This window comes from Trachemys scripta, chromosome 3, assembly GCF_013100865.1.
Source record: "Trachemys scripta elegans isolate TJP31775 chromosome 3, CAS_Tse_1.0, whole genome shotgun sequence".
NCBI classification, from domain to species: Eukaryota; Metazoa; Chordata; order Testudines; family Emydidae; genus Trachemys; species Trachemys scripta.
In genome coordinates, this window is record NC_048300.1 from 190,782,618 (window position 1) to 190,806,197 (window position 23,580).

Genomic DNA, 23,580 nt, shown 5'->3' on the forward strand with positions numbered 1-23,580 from the left:
ACTAGCTATGCAGCTGTTCCCCTATAATGTGGGGCTCGCAATAGTCCTCCACAACTTTTTTTACCTCGAGGCTAGAATATTTCAATGGTCTCTACCTAGGCTTCCCATGAAGTCCAGCTAATGTAGTTTGCAGCTGCCTTAGTCCTCTTAAGCAATGGGAGTTGGTGTGAACCCAATACTGTGATCAAGTCTCTGCACAGACTACATCTTCACCTCCAGGTGCTATTCAATACTTTTGTAATGATGATTCTGTCATTGGTAGTTAGAGGCATTCACGTGATTTCTTACAACCCATTAATTAGTTGGATTTTGATGCCCCTTTTTTTGTTTCTGTTTGGTTTGTAAATTGATTCTTTGTTATTCATTATGATTTTACAAGCAGATTTTACATTGAGTTGACAAAAGCTGTAATCGAATCAGGGAAATAGAAACCAGACCATGTGACGTCAGTGACCAGTCACACACCCCAGTTAGCAAATTGTAACTCATGAATGCTTGAAAGAGCACTCTCCATGAACAAACTTTATCAACAGGTCAGTGTCTGAAGAAATTACTAGGGAGCTGAATTTCTCCGGCAGAAGGTGGTGAGAACTTTAGGGAGAGAAACAAAGGAAACGAGGGAGCCATTAAAGACCATTATATCTGAGGTATATTTACGGACTGCCGCCTTTCAGTCCATGGGAGAGTGAAAGATGTAAGCCAGATTGATTGGTTGTCTAGTAGACTTTACATTCAGTTTTGCTCTTGGCACATTGCTGCCAAGTAGTGATATGAATACGGGGGGAGGAAGAGAAATGGTTTCAGTGCAAACAATCTTATTAATAGGATCAAGGGAAGAGGAGGGGCACTCAAGATTTTAGGAGCATAGGAATTCCCATATTGGGTCATACAAGTGGTCCATCTAGTCCAGTATCCTGTCTCTGACACTGGCCAACAAAAGATGCTTTGGAGGTAGGTGCAAGAAACTCTGCAATATGTAGTTATGGACAAACACGCCCACAGTGACTGCCTTCCTAACCCTATTAATTAGAGGTTGCCTTATTCCCTTGTGCATGAAGGCTTATATCCCGACTCTCTTTTTTAACCCTTACTGTCTTAACTCTGGATGTGCAATTTTTGTATGTGTCCAATACTTATAAAAATCCTGCTATGCTCTTGCCCTCAATGATATCATGTGGCAATGAGTTCCACAGGCTATGTGTTTGTGTGAAAAAGTATTTCATTTGATCAAATTTAATTAGCCACATTTCATTGTTGAATAACTCTTTGTTCTTGTATTGTGAGTGTATGTTATTTTCTACACCTGTATGATGTCAACTCTTATTCATCTCAATAGTCCCCATCTTTTCAAGCTCTCTTCCCGTGAAAGTTTTTCTATGACTCTAGTCATTCTTCTTTCTTAAAACCCTAAATTGCCTAAAACCCTAATTACCTAAAACCCTTAAAGCCAAATTCTTCTCTCAGTTATACCAGTTTTTGACCAGTGCAACACCATTCATTCAGTACTCTTGCTTCTGATACACACTTGCATAAAGGAAAGGCAAATAAGACTGTAAAGTAATAAAATACTGTGTAGCCTAGTGGAAAAAAGTGGGATTTTCAAAGAGGCCGAAGTACTCCCATTAAGTTTCAATGGGAACTGGGTGCTTAACTCACTTACACATCTGTGAACATTCCAGTCAAAGGGTCTTCACTAATTTGTACAGGCAGTCTCTCTTGGGTACTTAGCTCCCATTAAAACAGCATCTGAGCCCCTTATGGTCTTTAATGGTTTATCCTCAGAACATCCCTGTGAGGTAGGTGGCGGACTGAGGCACAGAAAGTCTATGTTAACGATCACACAAGAAGCCTGTAGCAAAGCAGGGGCTTAAAATCAGGTCTCCCCAGTCCTAGGTTAACATCCTAACCAGTGAACCATCCTTCGTCTCTGATTCAAAGCCTGTGGACCATAGTCATTTACTGACACATGCTTCATAGCTTTTATTCTTTATTCCCCTGCCAAGATGAAGAAATAAGTTGGGTTCCTGACGTGCTGAAGTAAGATAAAGATGAATAATGATACTGTTATGAAGATGTGATACATTTTACAAATCAGCTTTTAAATGTTAATTTGTATTGTTTTTTTAAAAGATAGGTATTAATGGCTCACTAGTGTCGAAGTACAGGTTGTCTTTGATCTAACAAAGGTGGGTCAGATATCTTTGATCATTGAATAATGGCTTGTAAAAAGCAGAGCCTTGTCTTTTTTGTCCAGGTAATTAATGGTAATTTGAATATTCGTTGGGTACCGGGGTTGGAGTTAATGATTTGAATTGAATCTCCTCAGATGGTTAATGATTCAAATTAACTTTTCAAAAGAATCCAGAGATATAAAAGAAAGGGGGGGAAGTCAACCCTTTTGAAAGAGTTCAGCTAATATCAGGGTTAGAATCATGGAATCAATGTGTTAAATCCACAGTGATGTTATCTATTGTAACTTAATTCAGATACTTGGGGCTTGATCTAATGTCCATAAAATTAAATGGAAAGACTTCTATTGACTTCAGTAGGCTTTGGATCAGGACAGTTGACCATAGGTACTTTCCAAACACTTCTGACTTTGTTTTCTCAGAGAACAATTCAGTTCTGAAAATATTTCGACTTTGAGCATTTCAGGAGAGAGATTTTTACCTTGAACACCTCACTCAACCTCATGGGATCCCTCAAGATATATAATCTGTCACCGTCTTGGCATTATACAAACAGGTTTGTTCCTATACAATCTCCTATCACTGTGTTTGCACAATTCATGTTACTGTTATCATTATTAGTAACAGTAACACCCAAACTATCTCTGTGCTATCTATCAAAGCTCATTGAAGTCAATGGAAAACCTCCCAATGACTGCAGTGGGTTTTGGATCAAAACCTATAGGACTAAAGTAGCTGAAGTGTGGGCAGCGGGCAAATGCAACATCCATGGTGAGTGATTTGGGGAGAAGACTGACATGTGTCTTGTTGGCTTCATGGGATTCTCTTTGTTTTCCTGTGTATTGTGGGAGATGAGACAGGATGACAAGGAATGGCAGGAAAGATGAACAGATAGCAGTGATGGAAAAGAGGAAAAAAGGAACAACAGAGAGACATATTGGGCAAAAGGGAAAAAAAGTAAATAGGAATGAAAAGATGGAGAAGAGGATGGTGTGCTGGTCAAGTGAGTCTGAAGGTGGATGGAATATGGTAACAGAGGCCACAGCAAACAACTGGTGATGGTAATTGCACTTAGTAATATATGCTGATTTCTGTGAGACATTATGCCTAGTCATTTAAATCAGGATGCTGAAACATTGGTCAACTCAGGACATCACTGGCCATATGATGAAGGCGTGGCACCTGATTTTGCATCAGACTGGGTGGATTTGTACTCCCTGTGTTTTTGATATGGAGTTGCAGCCTATAAAGACAACAGGTTCCAGCATGCACTGCTTCAACAGGCTAAAGAGGGAGCATTATATGTTGGAATTTACAATCTAAAGTGGCCGCAATTCTGGATTAAAAGTGAGGGGCAGCTATGGGCTATATGGAAGAGTTTATTTGTACTATGTTCCATGCTTTGGCCACTCTTGTTTTGTAGGATATTCTTATTATGCTCCCATTTATGTCAATGGCAAACTCCCATTTACTCAATGGAAGCAGCACAGGCTTAATTGGGAACAAGCGTGAGCACATAATACGAGCATACTTTTCAATGCATTTCATTCTCTTGCTTTCCCCATGAAGATGCTTACGTGTTCAGATCTCAGCTACAAACCCATCTCTATCCAATGGGGACCTCCCTCTCCCGTTCCTCTGATGTTTGGATGTTCATTTGCACTTTCTACACATCCAGAAGCAAGCGCCGGTCTGACAGAAAATGAAACAAAATGCTCTAAGTGTCGGTCGATGCTGTAGGAAAAAATAAAACAAACCCCCCAAACAACGTATCAATGCTGGACTAGGTGTTCTCCACGGTATGTCTTACAGAGGCCAAACATAGCATGAACAAAAAGGCATTTTTACATGCCTAGCAGAAATTCTGACAAGTCACTTTTGTTTTAAAGATAATCACAGCTCTAATTTTTTTTAAAAATTGACAACACTGATAGTCTACAAAATATAAAGCCTGGGGAAGAAGGGACTAAAAGTAAAAATACTTTCCCCTCCCCTGATATTCCCTTAAAATAACATTAAAAAAGAGCTTTCACTTTTGAATAGATTTGCTTCCTCTCCCTCCCTGCTATCCACCCTTTCTTCCTAGGTACAGAGTGGTTCTTCATTTGACAGATAGCAGCCATATGATAATGCTGCTTTTTCAGAGCAGTTTGGAATCTTTGTTTTCAGAGAAGAGGCCCACTAGGCACAATTTGGGACTTGTTATTAAAGACAAACTAACGTCCCCTGAAGATTTTCAAACACTTCGTGCCAGAATGTGGTATTTTAAAGCATTTCCCATTTCACATAATTGGATGCACGTGTCTTAGCAAGAGAGACGGTTTCAGCAAATATAAAAATTAATGCAATTTATTCGAGATGGTCTCACAGGAGATTAATAGATTCTGTACCTAATGTTAAGGAAGATAAGAACTGTTGAAATCAGTGAGGACTTGTGCATATTGCTTTAAGACCACTGACCTAAGCTAAGGTAGTTATAGACAAGGATGGCATTTAGAAAAAGTTGCCATATTAGTATTCGTCTTGTATCCGAAATGAGCATAATCATCATCTTTGGGAATATGTGTTCCATCTTTATAATTTCCTGGGATGGTTAATCAAATAACTAGTAAAACTATTGCTAATGTTTGCATAATAACGGAAAAAAAAATCTCCATATTTCAGTGAAAAGCAAATGAACAGTCAATATAGGACTACATGCAATGATCATAATTTGAACCCCTTTGTCATCCAGACACGTCGAAAGTGAGACATTTTATATGGAGCCGGCCCTGTGGGGAGGAGCCATTGGACCCAGGCCGCAGTTGAGTAAACGCAGCACTTCTGAGTATTTATAAGAAAACAAAAGTAGGTTTATTTAAGATAAGAATAAAATTTCACTAGAAGAGAGAGACAGGTGCTAACAAGTGTTTACAATACAAAACACAATCATAAATTCCAAACCTGGGTCTAAACTTATCAATGGTTGCCTTTCCTTTCTAATAAAGTAGATTCATCCCCCCACCCCCACACACAGATGCACCAAGTTCAGTCTGTTGCAGAGCTGGCTGGTTTCTCAGGAACCAGGATCCAAAGGTTCATGAAAGCACTCCCTGATCCACAGGAGGTTTTCCTCAGTAAATGGATACAGTGTGCTTCTCTCTCCTCTGTGTTATACTGAACACAGCTTTTTATTTCTATTTACAGTCAGGGTGAACCCCTGTCTTCTTGCAAAGGGCTTTTTTTTTTTAACCTTTAAGTGGCTTGGATTGTTTGTCCTTGCTGCTAATGGTTCCCCATTCAACATCTTAGTACTGATGCAAGGCTAAACAATTGGGCCTTACATTGCATCTCAGGCCAAATAGGGTGGGGTGACAACTCCCCCTTGCTTGAATGGGCCATCACCAAGACACATTATCTTCTGGTGAGTAATTTCTACTTCAAGCCCATACAGCTTGCAGTATAAATAAATTGTTCCTTAAACACTACCTATATGTATATCTTACAAAGATTATGAATCTTGACAAGTTATGAGCTTTCTGTAGATTCTTTATATGTTACTCTTTCTGCATAAATATCCTGTAAGAATGTGTTTGGTGTAGAGAGTTTGTCAGGTCTGAAGTGAGAGATGTTTGCAAAGAAAAGAGGACCCTTTGCCGAGGGTGAATACACTGTATTCATTGTATTTCATTGATCTAGGGGCCTTGTTCAGTGTAAAAGGAGGACGCCGATTCTGATTGTTCAACATTGTGGTCAGCTGCTTAGACTTCAAGGTAAAGCCAGTTTGTCTTATCTACATGAGTCATCCTGATGGGCCAAATTCATCCTCAAATGAATTTGTCCCACTTACTTCCATGAGACTATTTGCATGGATGAGGTGAATGGGCTTTATTTTTTCAAGTCCGGAGTTATGTGGTTCATATTGCATCAAAATGTCAGCCGCAAGCATTCAAAAATCATGTCAGACCCCAAAGATCCTGAAGATTGCCTTTAAATGAATACGATTGTTTTTAAAATACATTTTGGATTTTTTCTTGCATTATATTTGTTGAACTTTTAGGTACACTCAGATTATATTTCTAAGCTTTTCTTCGGAGGGCTAAAAACTGACTTTTGGTTTGTTGCCAACTGTCATGATTTTATTGGGAGTCTTGACATCTGGTGCTTTCTTTTTAAAATCTCATGATTTTTAAGGCAATCACATCATTTTTTAATGCTTGCAGTTGATGATACTGAATACCCCCATGGGACATATACCAGAACAGGGTGTCTCTTTCATTACACTGTCTCAGGTCCCTGACCTGTGAGGTACTGAGTGCCATCATCAATGAATGAACTCAGTTCTGCTCTCTGGGATAAGGATGTAAAACCAGAAAAATTCCACTGAAGTCACTTCAGATTTATATTAATGTATCAGAGATCAGAATCTGACCAGTGAATTAAATGGAAGTTGAGGATGCTCTAATGAGAAATTGTTTTACTAGTGAATCATCTCTTATACTACAATGATTATATTCACAAATGGGATCCCAGGAAAATGGTGGCAGTTTTGCAATAATTTATTAAATCTCCCAGCATATTTAACTTCCATTCTGAAGGGACTTATAAAGTCTTTCTTTAAACACTAAAAAATCGGTAACATTGCATTGGATTGTTTATTTTTTTGGAGGGGACGACGACGTGCGGGGGTTATGACAAATTGCTTTGTATGAAATGGAGCATGTACCAGATTCCAGCAGAATGTAAAAATCAGGAATGAGAGAGAAGGGCATGTGATTAAGGTATTATTAGTCAGAAACAATCACTTTTACTTACTGTGACAAGATCTCCGGGGTGCAGCCTGGGACTGTGGGTCCGCTGTGCCCCCTTAACTCTCCAGCCTGGGCTATCTCTCACAATGCTTTGCTAATGACAAGTAATAAACCCCTCCAGATGCTGTTATCACTCAGCACAACTGCATGTGAAGCCCCACATCCAGCTAGATTGCAAGAATGCTCCCAGAGCTACCCATGAATCACACAGAGAAAGGCACCAGCCAAATCCCCCCAGCTCCCAGCCTTGTACCTCAGGAATATACCGTCTTGCACTGTTCAGGACCCTTTCTTGAGCAATTCAAGTTTATTAATTGGTTCATCAGTTCATCAATAGAAAGTGGATATACACCAGCCTTTGTAAACCTGAGCAGATTTGCCAAGCACATCAGGCAAACTCACTGGTAAAGATAAATAGTAAAACAAGTGTATTGATTACAAAAGATAGATTTTAAGTGATTATAAGTGATAGGCAAAAAGTCAGAATGGTTACCAAAAGAAAATAAATTATAAGCACAGTCTAAACCAGGGATCGGCAACCTTTCAGCAGTGGTGTGCCGAGTCTTCATTTATACACTCTAATTTAAGGCTTCGTGTGCCGGTAATGCATTTTAATGTTTTTTAGAAGGTCTCTCTATAAGTCTATAATATATAACCAAACTACTGTTATATGTAAAGTAAACAAGGTTTTCAAAATCTTTCAGAAGCTTTATTTAAAATTAAATTAAAATGCAGATCTTATCAGTTTAGTGTGATCCTTGCCTTTGCTTTTCTTTGCTGAGTTTTCCAATGTCTGGCACGTATTTGGATACTTTAAGCTGCACACAGGCTTCTGAGTGATCAGTTGTTAACCAGCTCCGAGAGGACAGATTTCATGTGTGAAAATACCTGTTCACACAGATATGTGGATCCAAATGCTGAAAGCATTGCAAACACAATTTTCTTCAAACAGTTAAATTTCACTGGCAGGGACGTCCAGCAGATCAGAATAGAGGCCCCATGATCTCTCTCGATAGCTTCAAGTGCACTCTGCAGATCCACAAACTTTGATGTCCACAATTCTGAGCTTTTTAACTGAATGAATTGCATTTCGAAATCTTCAATACCCATCCACTGAAATACAGACAAATCCAAGTTGCTTTCGTTGAACTTTTCAGGTTTAATTAGAAAAGAAATTGCTGGAAATCTGTCAGAAAATTCTGATTCCAGTTCTTGCATGTACTTTCCAATCTCATCGACATTGACAGTGCAACATGTCGATAGTTCTTTTATGAGTTGGAAGTAGCGGAAAGTAGAAGTTTGAATATCCCTGGAAAAAACTGCTAGTTTCACAACAAATGCCTTCCAGGCTTCATAAAGATCCAGAACTGTTTGCCCTGCACCCTGGAGACAGAGGTTGAGTTCATTTAGGTGAACTGTGATATCAGTTAGAAACATGAGCTTACATAGCCATTTGTCATCATCCAGTTCGGGGTAGTTTTGTTCTTTTTCCGACAAAAAGGCCTTGATTGCATCAAAACAGTTTACAAAGCGCACCAAAACCTCGCCACAACTTAGCCACCGAATGTTGCTGTGAAGTGGGGTGTCGTTATAAGCACTGTCCCTCTCTTCTAGCAGTGCTTGAAATTGTCTGAGAGTCAAAGCAGATTGAGCAACAAGGAAATTCACAATTTGCACCACTGTATTCATCACATTATTAAGCTCTGAATTAGAAATTTTAGCACACAGGTTTTCTTGATGAATGATACAGTGAAATTTGACTGTCGGACAGCCAATTTGATCTTCAAGTAACTTTACAAATCCCTTCTGTTTTCCGACCATGCCAGGAGCACCATCTGTTGTCACACAAAATATTTTTCTGATGTCAACTCCTCGTTCTTCAAAATGTTTTACAAAACTTTATACTATATCTTCCCCCTTTGTTGTGCCATGCAGGGGTTTTAGGCAACAAAGTTCCCCTTGGATTTCATCGGAAGCACAATATCTTGCAACAACTGCCAAACGTGGAATGTCGTTTATATCCACACTCTCATCAGCTGCAACACTAAACACTGCTGTGTCTTTCAATGCAGTTGTCTGCTTTTCCTTAATGTTTTCTGCCAATTCACTTATGCGTCTCTCAACTGTCCTGGCAGAAATGGGCAGTTCTTTTATTCTAGATATGATTGTATCTTTATTTGGCAAATCATTGAACAAAATCTCCGAACTGCTGAGAAAAACTTCTTTTATATATTCCCCATCTGTAAACGGCTTTCTGTTTTTTGCAATGCACTGTGCAATCTTGTAACTTCCTTTGTAGCTTGATTTTTACTTACACTTAAGCTTTTAAAAACACTGCTTTGCTTCTCATAGGCTGCTACTGCCTTTTTGATTTATTCAGTCTTGTCTGCTTCATCAAGAAAGGTTTTCTTGTTCTTCGTTTCAAAATGTCGTCGAACACTTGATGTGCGACAAACAACACTTTCAAAACAGAAAGCACAAATAGCATGGTCCTTCTTTTCAATAAATCCAAATGCATATGTCCAAGCAGGCTGAAATGATTGGACATCTAGCTTCGCTTTCTTAGGAGCTGCCATTTTGTCAAATGTTCCCTTCCACTCTCAATGAGGAAAAAAATGGCGATAGAAGGCAGGCACAAGGTCAAATGCAGTGTGGTCTGATATAAGCAATTTTAAGATGGGGGTGCTCAGCTGCAACCCCTCTTGCCTTATGTGCAACCCTCACTGTCCCAAGCTGGGGACAGTGGGCCACAGAGGGGCGGCTACAGAGCACTGATCCAAGGCCAGGAGCAGAGCCCAGGGTGGCCTGCTGGGACTCCAGGCCGGAAGGCAGGCTGAGCGAGGCTGGAGATCCAGACCCCAGCTGGCAGGACGTCAGCGGCTGGAACCCCAGATCAGCAGCTGAGGTGAGTGGATCTGGCGGCTGGTAGGGCTGAGCAGGGCTGGAGGCCTGGACCCTGTCTGGCAGGGGGCCTGCACTGGAACTCCAACCGAAAATAAGGTGAGTGGGGCTGTGGCAGGGGGGAACCCCAGCTGGCAAGGGCCCAGCAATGGGAACCCCAGAGTGGCAGCTCAGCCCACCCCATTTCTGGGGTTTCGGCTGCCGGCTCCTGCCAGCCGGGGTCTCAGCCTGCTGCCAGCCTGGGGTTCCTTCACCCAGGCCGGCAGCAGGTGCTGAGTGGGGCTGCGGTGGGGCCGGAGGACACCCTGGCTGGCAAGGGACCAGCAGTGGGAACCCCAGAGCGGCGTCTCAGCCCACCCCAGTTCTGGGGTTTCAGCTGCTGGCTCCTGCCAGCCAGGGTCTCAGCCCGCTGCCGGCCTAGGGTTCCTTCACCCAGGCCAGTAGCAGGCGCTTAGTGGGACTGGCGGTGGGACCCCAGCTGGCAAGGGGACTCCATCAAAAATCGGCTCGTGTGCCACCTTTGGCACGTGTGCCGTAAGTTGCCAATCCCTGGTCTCAACTCTCAACCTTATTAGACTAGGCAATAACTAGATTAAGCAGTTTTTCTCACCCCATTGGATATTGCAGTTCATAGTACACAGGCTTCACCCTTGAAACCTGGGCCAATCTCCTCTGTTGGAATCTTCAGTCTTCTGAGGTCCTTGTTGCTTGCAGCATAGGTGGGGAAAGGAGAAAAGGCAAAGCATGGGGGCACTGTGTTTCGTTTTATACACTTAGTCCATGTGCTAGTAGAACATAAGTCCAGGCATGTCTGGTCGGCACTGCTGAGTCACCAGGCAAAGTTGAGCAATTCCCCTCATATGGCCTTGTGCAGGTGAGTCATTGCATTGTAGCTCCCTTGCTGGACAATGGCTGTTGGTGGTTGTTCGACCTCCGCCTGGGCGTTGGTTATCCCCCTGGTTATTGTCTTTGGGGAGCTAGTATCTGGGCGCTTCCCAAACACACAGCATATTTTAGTGAAAATCATACAACACACTTCTCATAACTTCATGTGCATTAATGATATACATATATAGATGGAACTGTAGGTTTCAGCAGATCATAACAATTCCCACGATACCTCACATGGCATGCTTTATGTGAAATATCACAATTATATACAGATGATGAATATGAGTGGTTACAGGGCACTCCCCGGAGGTGTAGAGCAGTGTTTCTCAAACTGGGGTCGCCGCTTGTGTAGGGAAAGCCCCTGGCAGGCCGAGCCGGTTTGTTTACCTGCCCCATCCGCAGGTCCGGCTGATTGTGGCTCCCACTGGCCACAGTTCGCCACTGGAGGCCAATGAGAGTTGCTGGAAGCAGTGGCCAGTAAGTCCCTCGGCCCGTGCCACTTTCAGCAGCTCCCATTGGCCTGGAGCAGCGAACCGGGGCCAGTAGGAGCCGCGATTGGCCAGACCTGCGGATGGAGCAGGTAAACAAACCAGCTCGGCCCGCCAGGGGCTTTCCCTACACAAGCGGCGACCCCAGTTTGAGAAACACTGGTTTAGAGTGTCACACCCACATCCTTGGAGAATAATTATTTAAACTAGGCAGGACAAGCTGCTAGCAAAGGTATTAATAAATACTAATAAATTTGTTAGTCTCTAAGGTGCCATAAGTACTCCTGTTCTTTTTACGGATACAGACTAACACGGCTGCTACTCTGAAACCTAGCAAAGGTATTGTAGAGGATAATCTTGCAGTGGACAAGTGTGTATGGATTAACAGGATTTTTCCATCCCTAATTTCTAAAGAGGTATAATGCAGAAGTTAGTTGGCTGGGGTCATTTTGAATTTGGATCAGAAGTTTGGATGCATGCCTGAGCTTGGTCAAACCCTTTTTTTTTTTCTTTTCCTGGACTGCTGCATGAAAATTTCACAAGATCAGGTTTTTGTAGGATTTCCAGTACTTCCTGATTTTAGTCAGGCCAGAAATATTGAGAACAGCTTTTCTTACAATATTCTGTTATTTTAGCTTCAAAATGAGGAAATGAAGGTGGGGATGTGCGAAGAGTGAGAAACCTACAAATCTGTGCAATTTTTTGTTTTGTTTTGTTTTTTAAGTAAAAGTAAATTTGGCAAGTGAACCTTTGCAAATATTCTAGTTTTGGGTGGAGACATTGTGGATAGTTCTGTGAAAACATCTGTTCAAAGTGCAGCAGCGGTCAAAAAAGCTAACAGAATGTTAGGAACCATTAGGAAAGGGATAGATAATAAGACATAAAATATCACCATGCCATTATATATATCCAGGGTAGGGCCACAGCTTGAATGCTGCATGCAGTTCTGGTCATCCCATCTCAAAAAAAGATATATTAGAATTGGAAAAAAGAACGGAGAAGGGCCAAAAAAATGATTAGGGGTATGGAACAGCTTCCATATCAGGAGAGATTAAAAAGATGGTTCAGTTTAGCAAAGAGATGACTAAACGGAGGCTATGACAGAGGTCTATAAAATCATGACTGGTGTGGAGAAAGTGAATAGGAAGTTCTTATTTATCCCTTCATATAACACATGAACCAGGGGTCACTCAACTAAATTAATAAGCAGCAGGTTTAAAACAAACATAAGGAAGTACTTCTTCATACAATGCACCCTCCACCTGTGGAACTCATTGCCAGGGGATGTTGTGAAGGCCAAAATTATAACTGGGTTCATTACATTTGTATATCTTGGAACAGTGGGGAACCAGAAAATGACATGGGACTGTGCCAAGGGATACTATTCTAGTGCCATAGTGTCACTTGACAAGCTCCATAGAGCATTACCACATATTTCTTTTGAGAGAGACCTCCCTAAGTTTTGATCTGTTGCATGCAATGTCAATGTGCTTACTGAAAGAAGACAATTGGGGGAGAGCCCACCAGGTTAACACATTTGGCCAAGGTTTTGTGCCGAGGTGAGAAATAATACACTGTAATGCCATCCTTTAGCAATGTTTATTGTTATGCACTGTTTGGGGTTGGTTTCTGGGAAGCACTTAAGCATTTTTACCATAATTTTTAAAAAGTTCTGGAAGACTTTGGGAGGGAATTCTCACATTTCTTCCTCACAATGTTTTCTGGCAGCGTTGCTCACTGTGCTTATCAAGTTCTGTGCATGATCGCACCCGTGGCGTGAGTACTTTTATGGGTGACGGTGAGAATGGTTGGGTGGGGTTGGGGGAGCAGGGTGTTGTATCGGTGTCAGAGATACTCAGGGTTATTTTACTTTTGTTTCTTTGGCATGTATTGTTTGGGTGCTGAGCAAAGGCTTCTCTATAGGAACAGGATCCGTCCTGGAGCTCATCGTCGTCCTACTCTCTGCTCTGCAGGCCCCGAACACGTTCCACCACCAGTTAACTAGGGACTGCATGAGGGCACAATACTTTCCCTCTAGGCACAATCCATTCCCTATGGTCACACTCCCATTGCTTGTGCTCTCTCTCCATTTGCAGGAATGCCTCATCCTGAATAAGAGCCCGACCCTCCCTTTCCTTATGCAAGTCCAACTGCTCGACTCTTTCTGTCTATGCCAACAAGCAGGTCCTCCGGAGTCCTTTGACATCTGCCTCTCCTTGTCTCTGCCACAATATTGAAACTTTTAGTATCCCAGGAATGCAACTATTACAGCTTTCTTTCTTCAGACTACTTTTGCAGCCCATCAGAAAGGAGCTGAGGGTAAAAATGGCAAGATACCTGCTGTGCGGGATGCGGTTTGGCTCCTTCAGTCCCCTGTTTCTTCTTTGAAGGCTGGCCACTACTTGGAGAACATGGCAGTTTTGAAAATACTGGAATGGAAAAGAGAAGTGACTTTCCACTTCTCTCGGGGAGACCCTGCCACCTAAACCAGAGAGATGTTTTTGCTCACGGTGACTCTTCCACACACTGCAGAGTGGAGGGTTTGATAAGCTATGAAGATGGACCAAGCACATCAGCCCTGCCCTTAAATCTGAAGAACCAGTGTGAATTTGTGCTACACCAAAAATTTGCTGAATTGTATTTCAGGACTGGGTGGCAATTCGAGAGGAAATTGATCATAATCTAAGATAGCAGATGGAATTCCCATGAAAAAGGAACAGAGAACCACAAAGAATGCTCATCAACCTCCACTGCATCACCAGAAACTCCGGTCCCTGTGTCCAGAGAACATCACTGAAAGGGACAGGAAAACAGAATAGCACCACAAGTGTATTTACCTTCCCTGAATTTTTTGATTAACACAGCTAGCCAGTCACCGCTCCACTGCTAGGGGACATGACATTTTGTTTGTGGAACTGCCAAGGCAGATGCTTCACTGACCCTCACTTCTCCTGGCTTCTGCACTGTGGCTCAGCATGGGGGAGAGGACAGAAACCATGGACTGCTTTTCCAAGCGGCGGGGAAAAAAAGAAAGCCGCGATCGCGATCGGCAGCAGCTCCATCGCGCCGCTTTCTTCCGTGGTAATTCGGTGGCAGGTCCTTCCCTCCGAGAGGGACTGAGGGATCCCGCGGCCGAATTGCCGCCGAAGAGCCCGACGTGCCGCCCCTTCCCTTTGGCCACCCCAAGCATCTGCTTGCTGAGCTGGTGCCTGGAGCCGGCCCTGTTCCCCATCAGTAGACGGGGCTAGCCTCTAGTTTTGGGTGTGCCTAAACCTGCCTGTCCCAGTACCCGCAAATAGTATAAGTGCTGTGTGGTTTATAGGAGCAGCGGTTTAAGGTAAAACTAAAGTACACTGCACCTCTGGGTGCAGAGGATCTGAATTTCTGAGAGTAGCCAGTGTCAGGGACTGGATATCACTGGGGAATGATTCAAAGGGACTAAGGTTTGGGGTGCACTTATTGTTAACCTGCGAGGTGAAATTAGGGCTAGAATAGCCCAGAGGAGAGTACATGAGTGGCTGAAAGGAGCTGGTGCCTAACTACTACAAGAAAACATCCCACTCCCTGGAGGCAGGTGGACTTATTTCTGGGTGCCCTAGAAACCTTACATGGGCAGAAATCCTTTGTCATTTTCCTGACATTTGACTCACTGCTTGGATGACGAGATTCTTCAGAGGACAGAAATAAATAACTGGTCTCTTTTAAGAACAAAGGCTGAAGTGAATATATTTAAAAGCTGTACTGTGTTTTGATGTTATTATGGCAATCAAAGTCATAAAATCATAGTAACCAAGCAATGAAAAATGACTTCAAAGGGTAAACTGTCTAAAGAGGATGTGACAACTGCTACAGTTCAGCTGTATTTATGTATGTAATTTATAACATTACATACACACACGTATATTTATATCACACACAAAAGTATGTTAATTTAAGATTACATAGTGAAAAATCAGAAAAAGATCAGGAAACACAAAAATTAGTAACCTTGACTAAGACACGTTGCATGCACTATATATTTGATAGACTTAAGGCCTGTGCACTAGCCTCCAAACTTACTGCATAATCAAAATGTCCTCTTCTTCTTCCATCACCACTCCTACCCTTCTATGTTTTCAAAATGTATGTCCTGCTCCTTCACTCAGATCTCCTAGTACAGACCCATAAGCCCTTGCAGAATTCCAGTCAAGTCCATTGGACTCCATATAAATACATGGTTGGAGCTAGTGGGATTAGGAGTCTGGAGCGTTGGATTCCATGCCCAGCTCTGCTACTGACCTGGTGTGTGTGACTTTAAGCTAGTCTCTTCACCACACTGTACATCTGTCTCTCTTTCTTTCTCATCAGTTTATATTGTAAGTTCTTCAAGAGACCATCTCACACTAGGTGTTTGTACTTCTAGAACAATGGGCCCCTGAGCTAAGTGATGACTTCTAATTGCAACTCTAATACTACTACTGACAACATACTTCTTCAGGGTAAGGACTAGATCTTTGTCTGTATCGTAAAAGTACCATGCACATTTGTGGTGCTACGTGGATTAATAATAATGGGGCAGATTTTCAAAAGGCAGTTATATGTCTGACTCCACTGAAAATCACTCTCTATTAAATTGCATACTCCCATGTAGAGAACTGCTTCCCTGGGGACTGCATCTTGACACAGCGGGAAGGCTTGTGAGATACACTGACCCTGAGACCTATGCCAGTGGGAGTTTTAACTGCTGGTAGGGGCACCCAAGCCAGACAGGTCAAAGGGACCAGATGAGACGTAGTTCACTGGTCCTGGCTCCAGGTTGGGTGATAAGCTAACAACCCATCCTTGTAAAAAAGTCAAGTTATGGTATTACAACTGCCCTCTTGGCGGGCACACCTGGGACTGAACTAGGAACCTCCAGATCGAAAAGCATAAACTTCTGCAGCTTGAGCTAAAAAAACAAAACTGTTTATCTGAGGGCTGTAAAAACTCATAGCCTGTGTGGTCACAGAGCGAGATTTATAACACACATTCAGCAGTGGGTTCCAATAGAAACACAATAAGGTAGCCATCCTGGCAAAGAGTATGATTGACAGGGACAGCCGAGCCTTGTTCATGCCCTAAGCAATGTCTGGCAACATGGGAAAGATTCAGATTCAGCTACAGAAAACTTCATGCTCAGAACTATCCCTGTCTAGAGAAATATTTTGATTGCTGATGTGTCACTCCATAGGCATTACTAATGTATTTCCCTATTAATTGTTGGCAAAGCATTGACAGCTTTTCACCATTAGTTCAATCATTGCTTTATTAAATTAATAGTAATTAAATGCTTCACTCCTGCCTGATGACTGTTAGACCAAGATATCTATGACAGGTCATTAGTTTTAGAGGAGCATGGTCAGGACCTCATATTAAGCAATGAGATGCTTATTGACACACCACTGATGCTAGAATTAATAATCACACTAAATTGAATCTAATGAATAATTCATAGTGGAAAATCCAAAACAATTTGCTGTAGTTACCAGAGGAGATGTAACTTAAGAAACAAGCCATAGCTTCAACCAGGGGAAATCATCAGAAACACAGATAGACATGGGGGGGGGGGGGAAAGGGGGCAAATACTCAGAAGAAAGTGCCAAAAGACACCCAGGCTGGTGATAGACAGCAATTTAAGTATGTGTTTGAGTGTGCTATAGCAGGAGAATAGGCAAAGTGATTTTGGGAGGCATACACAGAGACAATACATTAGAGGGCCAGGCCAGGAGAGAATAATATTTCTCTACTGAGTGCTGATGAGAATACACCTGGGATTCCAGATTGAGTTCTGGGCTCCTCTGAATCAGAGAGATGTTTATAAATGAAATGGAATTTAGAGCCTGATCAGCATGTATATTGACATTCTCGTGGAATTCAGTGAGTGCCGGGTCAGACCATTAGGGTACATCTTCACTGCAGTGTTATCTTGGGATCGTACCTGAGTGTTGCCCCTAGTGCCCCTCCTGTCCACACACAAAACCCTCTCACTGAAGTTAAGTGGTGTTTTCAACCCAGGCTAGCTGGTGTGGGATGTGGGTTAGAGCCTGGGTTCCACTTTCAGTAGGGTTGGCAATCTGCCTACTTTACAGTGAGGACACAGGCTAAATCACTCAAGTGCTGCTCGTCCTCCAGTGCCTTCCCACAATTCTTTTCTTGTGCCCAGGAGGACAGAGGAGTTGTCCCACAATTCACTGGAAAAGAATTAGAGTATCTCAGCTCACTGCAGCACAAGGAACCATGGGATCTGCCTCTAGAAGTCCTACCGACACACAGAGAGTACAGCACTCATGAGGACCCAGTAACTCAGGTATAGCGATGCAATATGGCTGCTCCTACCAGAGGTAGGCTAACCTGGGTGCAGATTGCCTAGACTAACTCTGTCATGAAGACAAACCCCTGCAGAAGAACAATAAAATAGCTGTGTGGGTTAATGGAAAGGGCACTAGACTGAGACTCAGGAGACCTCAATTCTATTACACTCTGTCATTGTTTTATGCAACTTTGAGCTTCTCTGTGCTATGGTTTCCCCTCTGTGTAAAATGAGAATGATATTTGCCCATTTTTCTAAAGTGCTTTCAGCTCTATGGACAGAAGAGCTATATAAGTGAAAATATTATCAGGGAAGGATTGATTTATGAGGAAAGATTAAAAGGACTGGCCATTTTCAAGTATTTGAAGGTTGTAAACAACAACAAGGGACGAATTATTTAGGTGGGCATAGAAGCTAAGAATAATGGCATGAAATGAAGCAAAGGAAAACATACTGATAGGGAGGATTCTACTAGTGAGGTATTCTAAAGCTGGATTTCTTAAAACTTGTTTCATTTTAAACTAGGCTAGAGAAAACACGTGAACATATACTGTAGGACACAATCTTGCATTTTCAGAGGCACTGAGAACCCATAACTGAAACTGACTTCAGCAAGAGCTTTGAAAAAAATCAGGCTACTTTTATTTAGATGCCCAAATAAAGCACCTAACATTAAATTTCTGCATTGGAACAATTTGGCTGATCATTCCCTGGTCTTCTTTTGGAGAGCAGAACCCTGGGTGTTATGCAGTATTTCACAGACAAGAGTTACCTGTCTAAATTCCTTGCTTCAGTTAAGCCAACTATGTTTCCCCAAGTTGGAAACAGATGGGAATGCCATTCTCCAACATATCAGTACAGCACCTGGGCAGAGTGTGAAGTCTTCTTCCAAACACTGCTGTCTCCATGCTTTCACTAGTCATTTATGTATGAAGCTCAAGTGCTAGCAAGAGGTTTCTCAAAGTTCATATAGTGTAATTGTTACCTCAGGCTGGAAGATTCTGCTCTGCTTTCTAGGTTATTTAGCTCCTGATATAATTTATGAGATCGCCGAGGAGGCTGAAAAATTGCTTCTCCTCTCACTTGTTCATGTTCACAACAGAAGGGAGAGGGGGTTGCTATCATGAATGATTCCTGTTGGTCAGCTGCATTAGATCATTTTGAAAAAACATGATCCTGGAAATACTGAAAATAGCTTCAGTGGTGGGGAGAGTAGTTGGGGCTGGTTACGCAGACTTTAAAAAAAAAAAATCAGTAAAAGCCATTCTTTATCCTCTCAGAGTTCTTCCCAGGGATCTTACTCACAGGTGGTAGGACTGGTTTAGAATCAAAGAAGTTAGATATGGCATCTCAAATGTAGGCTTTGCAAACAGGGAATCATACATGGTAAAATAGGGAGGAAGGTTGGTCTTGTGGTTAAGACACATATATGGAACTTGGGCAATCTGGATTCAATTTTTGGTGGTGCCCTAAACTTCCTATGTGAGGTTTTCAAAGAGATCCATTCCCATTTAGATAGCTAATAAAGGGCAAGATTTTCAAAAGTGCTCAGGATTCAGCAGCTCCTATTGTGACATTTCAGGCAGATTTTCAGCACCCCAGTGTGGTGTGTTTTTATGAAAGTCTCATCTTAGTCTTCCTGTGCCTCAGTCCCCTATCTGTAAATTGGCAATAATAATACTTCCTTTTTTGTCTTGGTTATTCAGATTATAGGCTCACAAGGGCAGGGACTGTCTCTTACCCTGGGTGTGCATGAGGGCTGATCAGAATTTTTCTGTCAACACTGTTTTTTGATGAAAAATTAGTTTTCTTGACTAAGTGGAATTTTCCGTGGAAAGATTCTGCTTTCCGTGGACAACTGGCACTATAATAATACAAACAATAGTAATATTCAAGCATCTAATAGCGAAACAAAGTAGGCCTGTTAATTTTTGTTTAAGGTTTTGGAGGAAACCTTATCAGAGTAGTAAAAAAGTTACAAGACTATTCTGTAGTAATGAACCCAAACACCAGTAAGTTGTAGGGTTTATGGGCCCAAATTGCAGTTTATTTAATAGAGGAAAGGAAGCATTTCCACTACCTCAGGTCTGTGATCCACTGGGGAGGGAATGGGGTGGTTTCAGAATAACTATTTGTATCCAACCAGAAGGTCAATTCAATTTGAAAAGTGCACTGAGCGGAGGTTGTTTCGACCTCTCTCTCTGTGGCTTCACAGTGGCACCGGTTCAGAGGTTCCATCAGGAGGGCTGTGATGAAAATAAAGTTGACTGCACTAGAATGAGACGGCCTGGATGTACAACCCTGACTCCTGTTGGTGAGGTGTTACTCGCACAGATATTCCCACTTGATGTCCAGAGAGCTATCTGTATGTGAGTAACTGCTCCCTAGTGCAGTTAGGGTTGGGCTCTGAAAGTGGTTTAGCACCAGTTTGGTCAGTAACAATGGGAAATAGTATACCAGAAATCCCCATTCAAATACTTGGGGATATTAGAACAGTAAGGCCCAATGAAGTTACTGCTAAACAGGCTCCAAATGGCAATATTCAAATACAAGCAAATTAGGTCAAAATCCAGCAAACGTGCTTAACTTTAACTATGTGAGTAGTCCCATTGACTTCAAAGAGATTATTCATGAGTTTAAAATTAAGTGTAAGTATTTCTCTGGGTTGGGGGCCTTAATCCCATTGATTTCAATGGTACTACTCACAGAGGAAGGATGATGGAATCTGGCCCCATGTGAATTAGCTCAGGGTTGCACAATCTAGCTCCATGATCTGGGTATTATTTCTATTAGAGGGTCACACACGCTGTTGTTTCTGTAACCTGAAAACATTGCATAGACCAGGGGCTCCCCTCCATTCTCCCCCACATATTCCCTGTGTGCCACCCTCCCATCTTCCTCTCTTTCAGGGACTTCCTGCCACTGCCAGGGGCTCTATGTCCTACCTGTGTCCACATTCCCACATACCAGGGACTCTGTGTGCCCTTCATTCTCCTTTCCCCGTATGCTAATAGGACTGCTCATGGAGTAAGGTACTAATCAGTACAAGCAAGGATAGCACAGTGAAGGTCAAACCAGAGTAAAATAAGCAGGGGTTATACACAAGAAACAGGAAGAGTCCGATGCTCAATGCCCAGTTTTGCTACTCAGGGCCCAGTACTGTTCCCACTGAAGTCAGGGAGCAAACCGATGTGGCCATCAATTGCTTGATTTAGTCCCAGCCTTCCCAGGGAAGAAGCAGCCAATCAGAGGACTGCTGCAGGAAGCCTGCTGAGCTCTCCCCACCCCATCTCTTCAGCAGCTTAGAGAAATGTTTGGTTATGGGAGGGCGGGAAAGGGGACACCCCACACCATTTTCACAGGAGACAGCAGAAAGAGCCCTGGCAGCTCAGGGCAACGTAACTCCCTTCTCTCTGCTCCTGGAAAAAATGAGTCAACCAGCTCCACCCTCCATCCCTGCAATACCACACCTGGGAAAAGGAGAACTAGACTCTACTGTAGAGTCTTGGGTCTCTGACTTGGGAGAGGGGTGAAGACCTCCTGGAGCTGGAGGAGGAGCAGACATGGGGGTTGGGAGGAAGACAGATGGGAGGTGCATAATTAATTGCTGGACAGGAGGATAGGCAGATGGGGAAGCCACAGAATCTAATTATTTAGAATTTGGGGGTTTGGGAAAAAGCTGGACCATCAGGCAGAAAGTTCCCACAGTGGGAGCCAAAATGTCCAACTCTCCCTAGTGGGAGTGGATGGGTCGGGAGAGTTTAAAAAAAAATTTGAAGTTGGAACAAAAGATACAATACCTTTAAAGAAACCTCATGATATTTGTTGGTCTTTATTGGTCCTTAAACACTACTAATAAATGTGATTAATAATAAGGATCGGGCCTCGCTGTGAGCTGAGCGAAGTTGCATGTATACACACTGCTCTGTGCCTCTGTTTCCCCCCACCATAAAGCAAGTGTATAAATAACCATCTTATGGGGCAGTTGTAGGGTGACTGGATGTCCTGATTTTATAGGGACAGTCCTGATTTTGGGGTCTTTTTCTTATATAAGCTCCTATTACCCCCCCATTTCCCCCCCCCACCCCCCGGCCCGATTTTTTACACTTGCTGTCTGATCACCCTAGGCAGTTGTGATGCTTAGTTTAGGCTTGTGAAACATTCAATCTCCTCAAACAGCGAGTGCAAATGATAATTATCATGCAAGCAATTGCAACAAAAAGTTGGGAAGAGAGATTCTCTTTCTATAAACACGTTTGACTTACTAGCACTATAACTTGCAAACAAGATTAGTATTATCAATAAATCACCATGTTCACAGAAGAGAAACAAGACAGAACGCCTTGTTGCTGAGGCATATATAATGGCAATAGGTACCTTAGCAACGGTTATAACTGTACTGCAACAGATTGTGCCCTAAAGCAGTAAATATCCTGCACACAAGAGGTTATTTAGCACTTTTTAAAAAAAATTAAAAGAAAGTCTAGTCATTGTTAATGTTGTTTTCAGGCTAGAAAGAAAGAGCATAAGTGGTAAGGGGAAAGGAGTGAAGGAAAATTATGGAGCTTTCAAGATTAAGACCACTCAATCAGCTGTCAGGGTAGCCAGTCAGAACTGTGCATAAGACCTGTTGAGAAAACGGCATCTTTTCTAAATCAGTACTTATGCACATGGCAAAGTCCTTATGACATGTACATTCTCTTGTGAGTTTCATTTTCAGTCGGTTTAGTTTGCTGACAGCTCTCTCACTCACTCACTGTACCTAAGGACCCAATCCTAGGGAAAGCTCGCAACCCAGTCCTGCTCCAGCTGGAGTCAATGAGATCCCCTGAATATGGATGCTGGATGTACTTTCCAGGACTGATCCTTCACTGTATTACACTGGTATCATTCAATGGAGTAACGCAGTGAGTGGGATCAGGCCTCAGTGTTTGATGCTGTGCAAAAATGCTAAGCTCATTTTTCATACATAACGCCATCAGTACGCTAGCAGCCACTAAACTAACATTTCAGGAGGTGAATGGGCTCGTGAATATAAGCTTAAAAGGGGCATACCGTCATAATAGGGGCTATTGTCACATTCTGAGACTGGGCAGAATCAGTGGCATTTTGGTTTAGCAGCTCCATTTCTCAAATTCAGATCTAGTGTAAGCAGAGGCTGGGGTGGGGGTGCATAAAATTAGCATCAGGGTTTAAATTTAAAATACACCTCTACCCCGATATAACTCTGTCCTCGGGAGCCAAAAAATCTTACCGCGTTATAGGTGAAACCGCGTTATATTGAACTTGCTTTGATCCGCCAGGGTGTGCAGCCCCCCCACCCCACCCCCGGAGCACGGCTTTACCATGTTATATCCGAATTTGTGTTATATCGGGTCATGTTATATAGGGGTAGAGGTGTAATAACAGGACCCCCAGGTGTGTGCAAGCCAAAACTAAGTTGCTATGTGTTCTTAGTCCACAGCAGTGAGTCGAAACCTGTCACAGTCCTATTACCCTCTTACTGTATTGTGTTTAATATTAGATTACAAGCATTTTGGAGAACTAGATCAATAAAAACTAGATAAATTCATGGAGGATATTCATCAATGGCTATTAGCCAGGATGGGCAGGGATGGTGTCCCTAGTTTCTGTTTGCCAGAAGCTGGGAATGAGTGACAGGGGATGGATCACTTGATGATTACCTGTTCTATTCATTCCCTCTGGGGCACCTGGCTTTGGGTACTGTTGGAAGACAGGATACTGGGCTAGATGGACCTTTGGTCTAACCCAGTATGGCCGTTCTTATGTTCTCAAACTTTTCTTTTTCTTTTTATTCTTTTATATTTTATTAACAGTGTCCAAAAATTCTAAGTGAAAGATCAAAGCCATTTGGTCTGCGAAACTGGGCTAGAAGTCTTCCCAGCACATGCACTGTCACAGTAGTCTAGCACTTTTGCTTCCAATCTCATGGAAACCAGGAAATAGTCATAGTCAAATACCCACTCTGCTCC